We start from the raw sequence: 12,323 nt of genomic DNA, 5'->3' as shown, positions 1-12,323 counted from the left end.
GGTTGTAATTAAACAACTCTGTGAATTACTCGGCACAGACAAAACGTAAATAACATCTTTACATCTGAAATCAGACGGCGTGGTAGATTGGTTTATTGAAACATACATACTTAGCAACCTCTCGTTAATGGTTTTCCGAAACCAACAGAACTACCAGAAGTTTACCTCTATTCTTACTGGCTTATCGCCGTGCTGTCCACGAGATTACCGGCTATTCCCCATCTCAGATGCTCTTCGTTCCTGAACTTTTGTCTGCCTAGTAATATGCTGTTTGGTCGTCATCCACATGCACCTTAATCGCCTGAAAAGTACCTTCACGATCTCTAGACACGGCTTGGAAGTGATTCACAATATTTAACGATAACGAGTCCGTTTGGCGACAAAGACGATGAAGACCAGATACAACACGACAGCTACAGGACATCGATTCAAAGAAGGTGATATGGTGTGGTTATGTAATACGATTCGCTGGTGATAAGGTGTGGTTATGTAAATACAGTCACTCGGTACGGTCCTTACACAGTCCTAAACAGGATGAATAATGTCATAGTTCGGATCCGAAGTCAAATTCTAAGCCTAAAGCTAGCTCTTTACTCTGGCCATAATACGTAGTCCCCACAGTGTATATAATGCAAATAGTATAAGGCCATGGTCCTATTTATTTCTAAATTTGTAAGTTTATGCGCTCATTTATTGATTTAGCATTTGATTTGTTATTTACTGAAATTATTGTTTTTGTATTACACTGACTTGCCTTAGTTGCAAATATGGCTTCCATTCGAGGGATTGTACTGCCCGGGACGTGCGGTCCTTGGGAAAGAGGCAATGTACGAATTTTGTATACATGTATATAATTTTAGTGAAATCATATGAAAAATTTGAGTATCTCTTGTATAATGTAATACGAAAGGCATTAAGAAAGGGAAGGTGCGACGGAAAAATAAGGTTACAGGGCCAAGCCCATTTCAACATCGAGCTAAATGGGCATCTCCCTAAATTGGAGAGATAAGGCCAAGGTGGCAGGTGTTTTTGCGACACGCCAAATCTGGCGAGAAGTCATCCAAACTTGGCGATTATTTGGCGACATTTTGGTCCGATCCCTTCAATGAATATAATTGTTCTGTTTCCTGCGTGTAAGTGTATTCTGTTCTAATATATAAATGCAACTGTATCTGTCTTCCTGAAATTTCGAGAAGCTGAATGTACTGAAAATTTCTAGGCGGCGAGGGGGGGACTATATAAGAACGGATAGAGCGTCAGTTCTCAGTTGTTTAGTTCAGAGCATTGAGAGATTTCTGCGTGAACTCCGCCTGTTAGATGCGCTTTGCACCTCCCTTTTTCTTGCAGTTGCCTCTACTAAATGTGTATATATATATATTTTAATTTTTCTATGTAAAAATAAGATAAAATATTATTTTTACATTTACTATGTAAAAATAAGATTTATAATTTAATAGCCTCTTAATTTAATTTGGCCTCTTAATTTAAGCCTTTTAATTTGGGTATTTCCTCTCTATTTTAAAAATAGTAATAACTTTTCTGGACTGCATCATTTCTTAGATCAATATAGTCAAATGGCTTACGTAACGCTCATGACGTAATTCGGAATCTGAAATCAAAACTTTGAGAAGTGAAACCTTTTCAACCCAAATCAAAACCTTCTCTTAGTGAGCTTCCATACTGTATAATTGAGCACTTTTGCTTCTACCTCTGTTCAGGTTGGGCGCTATTTCATTCTGATCTCTTTCTATCGGAATAGTATCATAAATTTAAATATTCTGTAAATAGGCACGATTAGTGCCACGTGAATTGTGGCCAAAAAATGAATTGGAATGAAAATGAATACTTAATATTACTCGGCTGCCAAGTTTCCTAATTACTGCGAAGTCAACATTTTAGCATATTACGCAATCTGAATTCTTCTATACATCTACCCAAATTGTCTAAAAACTAAATAAAACCAATAAAAACCAAACAGAAATATTTTATCTTAATCTATGTATTCTAAATTAGAGGAAATTAAACTTTTTGATAAAAGAAAAGATTTTAATTTTTCTACTAATAAACTTCTAAATTGGAATTCAAACATATCTAAAAAAGTTATTGCAAATACTATTTTTAACAAAATTAGTAGAATTAAAAAAGTTTGCACTGAAATAGAAACACGAAAAGAAGAAATTCTAATTCTCATCAATATTTTAAAAGAAAATGAAATTCCTTTAAAATTCATTAATAGTATGTTAAAGAAATATGGAGTAGTCTACACCCTATAATACTTTTTAAGTATGAATTTTTTACCTGAAAGCTTCAAAAGAGAAGGATAAAGAAGGATGTTTTAAAGGGTTGTAGAGACATTAAGTATTTTTGGAAGCAGGCAAGATGAAAAATTAGCAACGCCTTGCCGGGAATCGAACCACGGAACTCTTAATTACGCGCTGAGCGTGCAGACCACCACACCACAAAGGCATGCGAAGAAGACGGTTATAAATATGTATATATATTATATACCTTATAGGGTATATAGGTATTTTTTTAAAATTATTATTCTGTTACTAACATTGGCCTTATATATTTTCAAAGTCGTCATGGCAGCCCATGTCGTGAAGACTTTTTACTTTAACATAATTCCTTTACTTCCTTTTTAAACTCTTTCTGAAATTTTAAAGTACAAAATTTAAAAAATAAAATTCAAATTTATAGATATATTACTCATATCTATTAACATTTTTTAAAAACTATTTGATCACTTTTTGGACAACTTTTTAAGTTTTTTTAAGGATTAATTTATTTTAAAATTTAATTAAAGTTTTACATTAAATAATATTATTTATACCCTTTTTGTTTTACCAGAGTAAGATTTTACTTAAATTTAATTCAATTAATATAATCTTTTTCTTCACCACCTTCCTTTTTCTGCCAAAAATTATTCTCTGCCCCAAATAACCGAATCCCCTGCCCTTTCCTTCCCTTGAATTCTATCTATTCCCTAACGAGTGACGAAAAAATTGCCTGCCTTCCATTCCTGAAAGCAAATCTGAAAGCGAAAGTGCCTGCGATAAAGAAAAGTGCAAAAAGGATGTGAGATAAGAGAGAAATTTTCCACAATGGAGGAAATAAAGGTTTGTTCTTTCCCGGAAGACACGTTAGCCTTGGAATAATAATAATAATAATAAAAAAATTTAACTTATTTTCTCCGGCTTAGCAGGAGATGATGTCACTTAAAAAATGCATCAAATGCAGTCATTCGCTACCTTTTCATATTCCCTATCTCAACGGACACAGCAAGCGGTAGCATTTTAGAGGTAAGTCGCTAATCATTATTTATGTTATTGGCTTACACCTATATAATACATTGCAACAATATTATATTCGTATATATATATAATTTAAAAAATTAAAGGAAAAGTCGGAATTTTAATGGTAGATTATAAATTCTTCCCTATGAAGGCCCTAACCAATTTTTTCTTATTGAAAGTCGTAACCCAAAAGGAGAACATGTAAAATTAAAAACTTCAAACACGTACACAAAACTGAAAATAATACAAAATGGAACAATAAACAAAACATATGCATTAATCTCCTTTGTTTAACGTTTCAAACAGAATTTGTCAAGGGGAAAGTGTTTTGAAGCCTTAAAATCAGAGTTGATTAATGAGTTCTGAATACATGCTTCGTTCCTCTGAACCATTTGAGACTCAAAACCGCTATATTTGTACAAATCTTAACTTTAAAACAATATTTTAGTGGCTGTCAAACGTGCAGACGTTTTCTCCACGTGTATTCGAAACCCCAGAACTACAAAAATAATATACAAAAGTTAAAAACATAAAAAACAAAAACATTCATTTTATGGGAAAACAAAATGCTTAGAAAACCTAAAAAGGCCAAACGAACTAATTACAAACATATACACCAAGGGGAAACCCTGAACAATACAAGAAACATTTTTCAAAATGAAATTTTTTTATTTGGTCAGCATTTAAAGCCTAAAATAAGGGCGGTTCGAAAGAGTATTAAATTAGCTTTCTTCCAAATCGTCCAAAAATACACAGAAAAATACTCATAATAAAAGGCTGCAGAGAACTAACGTAGTTTTAATAAAAAAAGCTTTCAAAAATAACCATAAAAGCTGCCGAGAACAAACGAAGATTTTTAAAAAGCTTTCAAAAAATAACCATAAAAAGCTGCCGAGAACTAACGAAGATTTTACTTAAAAAAATATAATACATTATAATACTCAAAACAAAAAGCTACCCAGAACAAAGTTTCATTTAGAAAGCTGCAGAGAAATAACGAAGTATTTAATTAAAAATACCCTGAACAATACCCCAAAATTCTCAAAACAAAAGCTGCCAAGAACAAATGAAGTGTTGTTAAATAGCTTAAAAATTTTTAGAAAATACTCATATTAAAACTGCCTAGAACAACCGAAGTTTAAATAAAAAGACCTTATTAATTGAAAAATCAATGAGGAAAAATGAAAAAAAAAAAAAAAGCAAACATACCTATATATATGTAAGAAAAATAAAAGAATATGTAAAAGATTAAATTAGCAACGTTAATTTCCTTTCTCAATTCTAAAAATAGTAACCTCTCTTTCTGCAGTGCGTCATTTCTAGATTAATCCATGTCAGATGACTCTTACATAATTCTGGTGATGTAAATGGAACTAAAACTTAAGCAGTCAATAGTAATTTTACAGCAGTATTAAATGTTCAACCAAAATGCATTGAGAACCTAAACTAACTCAGTCTGAATTAAGATTTCACCCTGAACATAATGCACTTGCTTCCTACGCTTTGGGCTTAGCTGGATTGCTGCCTGTCTGCTCCTTTTTCTTATTGCAAATTTACCTAAAATGTAATAGGATAGGCACATTTAATGTGCCAACTTGATTGTGGCCACAACATGTTTGTTGAAACAAAAAATGAAGATTTAATTTGCCTTCATCTCCAATTTCCTATTCAGTATGGATCAACACTTCTACGCCATCAAAATTCTGCTCGTCATTACTTCTAAGTTTGTTTTTTTATTACACACAAATATATGTAATATATATACGTATGTGTACAGAGTGTTCGAAGAAATAGCTACATGGGCTTAGTTTTTAAAATACTCGTTTTTTATGCTCGGCAGATGTTTCAAATTATACAGAAGGTTTTTGAAAACTTTTAGAACCATTTTGATAATGAGTTAATAAAAAGGCAAGTGTTTTGGAATTAAAATTTCTGGCAACAGTTTATTATTTGAAACAAAAATTAACGCCTTCTACTTTTACATTGATTCTTCTCTCAAAATTTAATATATAAACTGTAAATTGAAAAATATATTTTTCGGATCCGAAGCGAAATATTCTTATTCCATAATTCCAAAACGTTGTGAAATTTTGAAAATTTCGAACTGCAAAATAAGCATCCTTATTGAACGCAAAGGGAAAAACCGTAAATCATTACTTCTACATGGAAAGAAGACACAAAATGAATATGCAAGTGACGAACGCTTCTAATGTTTCTTAAAGTTAACTCGTTGGTAACAAAGAAAATCCCCCGATGCAGAAATCAATTGCGTAGTCTTTAAATATAAATGCTGCAACAATAAATAAAATAATAAATCAAGATTTACGACTTGAGCTAAAAAGCCACCTACTTGAAAGTCACACTTTTTGTGTGATGGGTTGGTTCTTGTAACAGGTTGGCATACAGTTCGACAGTTAGAAGGGATAGGTTCGGCGTGATTTTTGTAGGTAGTTCGCGAAGGGTTGTCTTTATTAATGAGACGAAACAAATTACAACGTGGAACGAATTCATTTTAAGATATTCGAATACACTGAGGAAGGGGAAAATTCAGCGAATATTTTTACTTCCTTCTTGAATCAGTAGAGTAGAATTCAGCGAATATTTTTACTTCCTTCTTGAATAAGTAGAGACGATATTGTAATCGCGAAAATTTTCGGGTATCATATTTCAATGCAAATACCCATTTTAACCATTCCCGAATCCATTTTGAGTATTGTTTTGCAAGATGTCTACCCGTACAGACAGAGTGAAGAAATCTAATTTTGAACTCGTTGTGAAAAACTAAAAATACAAGAACTTTGACTCCCGCATATTACGAAAGGGATAAATTACGCAAGGAAATAGGGTAAATATTTCTGCTAAATTCTATCGACAAGTTGCCTCCTAACCATCGTCAATTAATTTTAGAATGAAAAACACTTTCAACAGTTTACAATATAACAACTCACTCAATAACAACAATGCAAAAAGAAATGAAAATTCCCGAATTCACAAGTCAGATCTGTGTCTAAAAATTCTTAATTATAATTTAATCAACTTTTCGGATTAATTATAGAAAAGCAACGTCGTTCTTCGGAAGTATGAAAAGCCTGAATTTTTCACCACGAATATTCAAACTGAATCTCCGACCACCAGTATTCACAACGAGCCTCAATTAAAGAGTACAACTAAAAATATATCTGAATTTGAAGTATATCTCAACGATCGGCAATATGTTGAAGATCTTGAAAAAAAAAAATCTGAACGCTCAGCAAGAGTAACGTACGTGCGCAACAGCTCATTTGGTAATTAATATTTACGGAGTGATTTGAAGAAAAAAAAGTATTTGCATGTCCTTGATTCAAGAAGGTAAGTAAACTGCAAGGATTAAAGGAATATTTGGCATCCTTTTCGAGATAAAAATATGCTTGACAGCAATTAGTTTCGGATTTTTTGTAGCGCAGTATTTAGTAGTCAGATCCTTCAGAAAATCTCGCAGGAAGCATCTTTCTCTAAACCTGGAAACTCTCGTATGCTTTAATTTAATTAAAGTAAGTACCCGCGGTGGCAACAAGCAACGTGAATACCATCACTAGCATGTTTTACTACCTTCTACCAACTTATATATAAGATGGTCATAATAATGCATACGTGTATCGATTCAACAGGATGTATGTTTTTTCAATGCGCTGATCAATTTACGCAAGAAACAAGGGGGTGTTGCCATTAAAAAATTTCAAAACTTTTTCCCTGTAACTGTAAACCTATAACAGTTTTGCAGCAATTAATATAGCGTATTGTTGCACTTGTATGTCCTCAAGTTTATCGATACCTCAATAACGTGAGAATATGGCTGCAAGTCAAGATGAATTTATATTCTACAAGAGAAATAGCACAGAAGAAAATTAAATTATGGTATTCGTTTCAAAGAATTAAATATATTATAAACACTTCCTTTTCTTTAATTAAACGGGTACTTACGTATTAACGCAACTACCCTGACGCAATTTTTTAGAGATGAAAAGGTAAAAGTTACTCATCCGGTGCAAGTTGGTGGTTTTTGTGCCTTTTTAAAAATGTTTCCTATACTATCGATATTTATCCTAAGTTTTGCAAACATTATCAAGTTATGAAAAGAAAATATACTTTAGCAATTAAAAGTACAAGTTTTAATTGCTAAATAAAGATTACGTGATATATTAAAAAAATTAAAACTGCTACATCATCAAATCCTTCGGTAATTTTTTACAGTATTCTTCTCCCCAAGTATTTGTTTGTTTGCGGCTTGTTTTGGCTTAAAATAATTGGAGAACTGCAGAGTCTCGGCATCGCGCAAAACTCGTCAACACCAGATATCTAACGAATGTATCTCTTTGTTGCTCCTTAGAGACAAAAGAATATCACCATTTATCTATAAACGTTGAAACTTGGAATACAACAAAAAGGATGCATACGAAAATGGCGACGTTGCTTTATTGAAGGATTATAATGGACAGGGTTGTCTGATGAACAGTTATGCATATGGTTGCCTGAGTATAGCATATTCTGAAATTTGGCGGTTTCTCCTAAGACGGTTGGAATAACACGCAAGTACCTAAAAAGCATTAATTGACTTTCCAATAAAATATAATTTTTAATTAAAAAATAAAGGGACAAACATTGACTTATATTGATATATAAATTTAGAAACACCAGTTTTAACATTTAGCCAATTATACCTAATAAAATATAACCGAAAATTTCGTATGACAGACTTTTCTATTTATTGGAACAACCAATTACATTCTGTTTACAAACGATCCACTGAAACTGATACTTTACTTAAAACATGAAATTGGCGGGAAGTCATACGCTGGTTACATATCAGACTTTTCTGGATACAGCTGGTGGATAAGCAAACAAGTATGATCTCATTCATGTATAAAACTTCCATAATTAGTAATCCATAAGCTTACATTATTTGCCTGCTTCTTTAAAATGCAATATACAGTAACATCCCGAATCAGACCGACAATAAGTCTGATTTCGTATCAGTCGGGATGAGTATCCTACGATAAGGTTCAAATGTAAGAAATTTGTAATAACAAAATCTAAAGTTTCGTTACGGCAAGAACGTATAATTACTTCCGGCCATTTTAAGAATAAGTGCTGAATAAAAATTAATTAAATTTTTAGCATTTTGACGAAACATTTATTATACGGAATTTTTTATATAATCTAAGGAACTGTATTCCATATTATCCAGCACTATCAAGCCAATAAACTCAATTACAATATTTAACAAATAAATACACAGAGTTTATTATCAACCAGATATAAATATCATATATAATATTATTCAGTATTAAAACAAATGCTTTACTTTTTTAGCTGCTTTATTTAAGGGGAAGAAATAGTACGAAAACAAATGAAAAATCCTTACGTGATATTCCCTCCAAGTGTAAAGAGATTTTATTAATAATTTAAGATACAGCATTAGATTAATAAATAGTATTAGAGAAATAAAATGAAAAAAGGACCATTCACGAAGGATCTCATTTGTTTTCGAACATTTAAGTTTTCCAGTTTTATTTGCAAATGCCAGTTACTAAATACTAGAGAAATAATTTTTCCCACGTATACCACTGATTACCTGTTTTAAAAATCTGCTTGTGTTACTGGTATTTTGTGGGAAAACAAAATAACTTATCAAAACGTTTTGAAAATGAACTCATGTAAGTATTCGGATATTTCGAATAAATAATATTATATTTAATAACAACACGAAAATAACAAGGTCTCCAATTTTTTTTTTTATATCTTTTAGCTACAATAACACTTTTTATGTCCTTTAGCATTTATTTTAATATTTTTTCGCGTAAAAATATTCGATTTTGTACTATTCCTCCTTAAGAATTGCTAAATTCAATCAACATACGTTCCCTAGGTGGTGTTGGTGTTGGTGTATTTAATTATGGCAAAGCACACGAGGGCTATCTGCCTAAAGGGAGGGATGCCTTTCGTGGAGGACTTTCTAAGGGAAACTGGCTCCGTTCCCTAGGATTAAGTGCAGTAATATTAAATAATGCAGATAACTTCAGGACATTTACCAAAAGGCGAATATTTAGAACAATATGTTTATTATCGTTATCTTGATGGAACTTGAACGTATTTTGCATTCTAAATTTCTTGCACACGCTTTCAGGTTTCCATTAAGAATATTTATATATTTATTTTGATTCATATAACTTTCCATACAAACTAGTATATATCCACACAAATAATAATTTCCAAATGAAGACGATAATTCTTGTGATATACTTTTACTTAAAACAAAGCACTACTGGAGTGTCCGAATTATTAAGTAAGTACTGATTCGCACTTGTTGAATAAATTATTTTATTACAAGGAATAGTTTGATGATATTTATAGCGTGACTTAAAATAGAGGAAAGATAATACATTAAAAATATTTAAAATTTACTAGCCCAAAGGGGTGTTAGAACCAAAAGGCTATTAGTCTTAAAACGGCAATTTGCGTCGTTTCACTTTCTGCGTTGATTCACTTTTCAAACTGTTGCCACCAAATATTCTTGCCATGTATTATATTTTAAAAAAACTAAATAATGAAGAATATGTATGAATGCATCAATGTTTTCCGCATTGTGAAAAAACAACGGTAACTAGAGCCATCAAATTTTGAATAAGGTAGTCCTCCAACCGAACATGGGCACTTGGAAGCCCGCATTTTGAATTTCGAATTTGTTTTATTATCTAAATCAAATTTTGTAAAACTTTAACGAATTTTTCATTAACAAATTCAACGATTCCAAAGCGAGTAATGGCAACACTGTAAGGGAAAAAAAAGACATTTTTATCTCCAGCGCACGAGACTGTGTATCGGAAATTCTAAAGAAATGCTGTTTTTAATTATTTTGTGATATTGTAGTTGAATTGAATTTTATGTGGTTTAAGTGCGAAGAACATGATATTTAATAAACAAAAAGGTAACACATAAAAAAACACTAAAAAAACTCCTTTTGGGAGTAATATAAAATCTTTCTTTTTTTGGGGGGGAGGGTTATATTATTTAGTACAAAATCTATGTAAATATATTTCGAAAATACAAGTATCCGAAAAGAAAGGTAAGCCAAGGTATCTATTCATTTTCTTTTAATGGTGGATAAATTCCTTCAATTGCTTTTTATATTTATAAAGTTAATCATGAATAAGACTATGTCAAAGATTTAAATTTCTTTCCATCTTTAATAAGTTTGAAGAACTTCACTCCTCAAAAAAGCACACGCATATCAATACTTTGAAAACAAAATTATCCACAGTTACAAAAACTAAGCTGAAATACATTAAAAAAAAATCCGATGTGGAAACCGCATGGTTTCCTTGTACGCCTATTAAATTATACACATTTTTTGAGCATTTTATTTAAACTTATTTCCTCTATCTAACTTAATTAGCTGATCCCTCAAGGTGAGTTGAAAATGACGTCAAAAATTTCAATTTTGAAATAAAATATCCGTGGAAAATTTTGTCTCACGTTAAATTTCTTTTTATTGTTTTCATAACGAGCACAAAACGTTCCCAAATATAAATATGTCAAAACTTTCCGAAATGTAATATAGGAACCGGGTGACCCGCATTAAATGTTAGACTTCATTATTTGTCGAAAACTATTTTTTCAAGTTTGGATTTGCCAAAACATGAATATTTTCGTCATTTAAAATACTTCTGTAATTGGAAGAATATATTTAGAACTAATGCTTCACAAAGGCGAAAATTTTGAAATTCATAATTAATAAATTTTAAATAACCTAATAAAGGCAACAAAGAATTTAATAAATATAAAAACCAAAACTTTAAACAATCAATACCCCAATTCCAAAAAATCATTAAAAGAAATTTTAAAAAAAGAACATAACAGAAGAGTAATTCAATCAACTTCAATGCTATTTCATCAGGCGCAAGGAACATTGAAATCAATTGAAATCTCTCTTCTACGAAAATCCTTGCTTTTCTGTATCCAGAATTAGTTGATGTACCATTTCAATCTAATTTAATGATAATAGTTCAAGCGAAAATTCTGGCCCTTCCCCAAAGCAAGGAAGAAAATTCAATTAGAACTTGTACTTTAAATAAAGATATTTCTATTTTGTTAAAAGCACTGAAGCCGAAGGTACATAATTAAAATACTTCAGTGAAAAAAAATCATAATTTTACTTTTAAAAATTTATATAATCCAAATTATTTTAAACTTTGGTGAAATTATAAAACTTAGGTGAAAAAACAAGGAAAAAATTCAATTAGAACCTGTACTTTAAATAAAGAAAATTCTATTTTGTTAAAACAACTGAAACCGAAACTGAATAATTAAAATACCAAAATTCTACCTTTAAACAGCAAACCAGCGGCCGAGCGGTAAAGTCGCTGAACACTGGTAGTTCGGTCCGAGGTTCGAATCCCGCGAACGGGCTGGCTGCATGGGCGTTTTCGTGGTTTTCCCCATGTGTAACGTGTATACGAGCCAGTTTCCCTTAGAAAATCCTCCACGAAGGCATCCCTCCTCTTAGGCAGATAGCCCTCGAGGCTTTGCCATACTCACACACACACACACACACTCTACCTTTAAACATATATCATATAATCAAAAGCATTTTAAACTTTAGGTGAGATTATAAAACTTGGGTGAAAAAAAAAACTTAATTAAAACTCACAATAAGTAACTAAAAACCTCGAGCATTTTCATTAGACTTCAATGGAAGCAAGTAATATCACGGCTGTAGTGACTTACAGGTTTAAAGTGCGAAAATACTCATGGGCGTTTCCGTGGTTTTCCCGATGTGTAACGTGTATACGAGACAGTTACCCTTAGAAAGTCCTTCACGAAGGCATCGGTCCTCTTAGGCAGATAGCCCTCGAGGCTTTGCCATAATCACACACAAACATTCATTTTATAGCTCAGAGTGCATAAAAATTATTTATATGAAGAGTTACCAGAAATAAATCTAAAACGATGTATAAAAGAGATTAAACAAATAAAAAAGAAGCAGTTTTT

At 31.7% G+C, this 12,323-nt stretch overlaps 1 protein-coding gene and 1 long non-coding RNA gene across 2 annotated transcripts in view; one reads left to right on the top strand and one right to left on the bottom strand.

Annotated features, from left to right (window-relative positions):
- LOC118192872 (uncharacterized) overlaps positions 1 to 12,323 on the bottom strand; it is a 408,484-nt gene that overhangs the window by 329,967 nt on the left and 66,194 nt on the right. The gene's annotated exons all lie outside the window — the stretch shown is intronic.
- Positions 3,176 to 12,323, top strand: part of LOC146994978 (uncharacterized) — a 36,292-nt gene continuing 27,144 nt past the window's right edge. The window contains exon 1 of the long non-coding RNA XR_015043677.1: positions 3,176 to 3,302. This is a non-coding gene — a long non-coding RNA (uncharacterized LOC146994978). The remainder of the gene's footprint in view (positions 3,303 to 12,323) is intronic.

The sequence above is a fragment of the Stegodyphus dumicola genome, chromosome 10, assembly GCF_044657685.1.
Source record: "Stegodyphus dumicola isolate Sdum_Otavi_A_Nest chromosome 10, ASM4465768v1".
Taxonomy (NCBI): domain Eukaryota; kingdom Metazoa; phylum Arthropoda; class Arachnida; order Araneae; family Eresidae; genus Stegodyphus; species Stegodyphus dumicola.
Note: the sequence above shows the minus strand (reverse complement) of the source record. Positions and strands in the feature narration are given on the sequence as shown.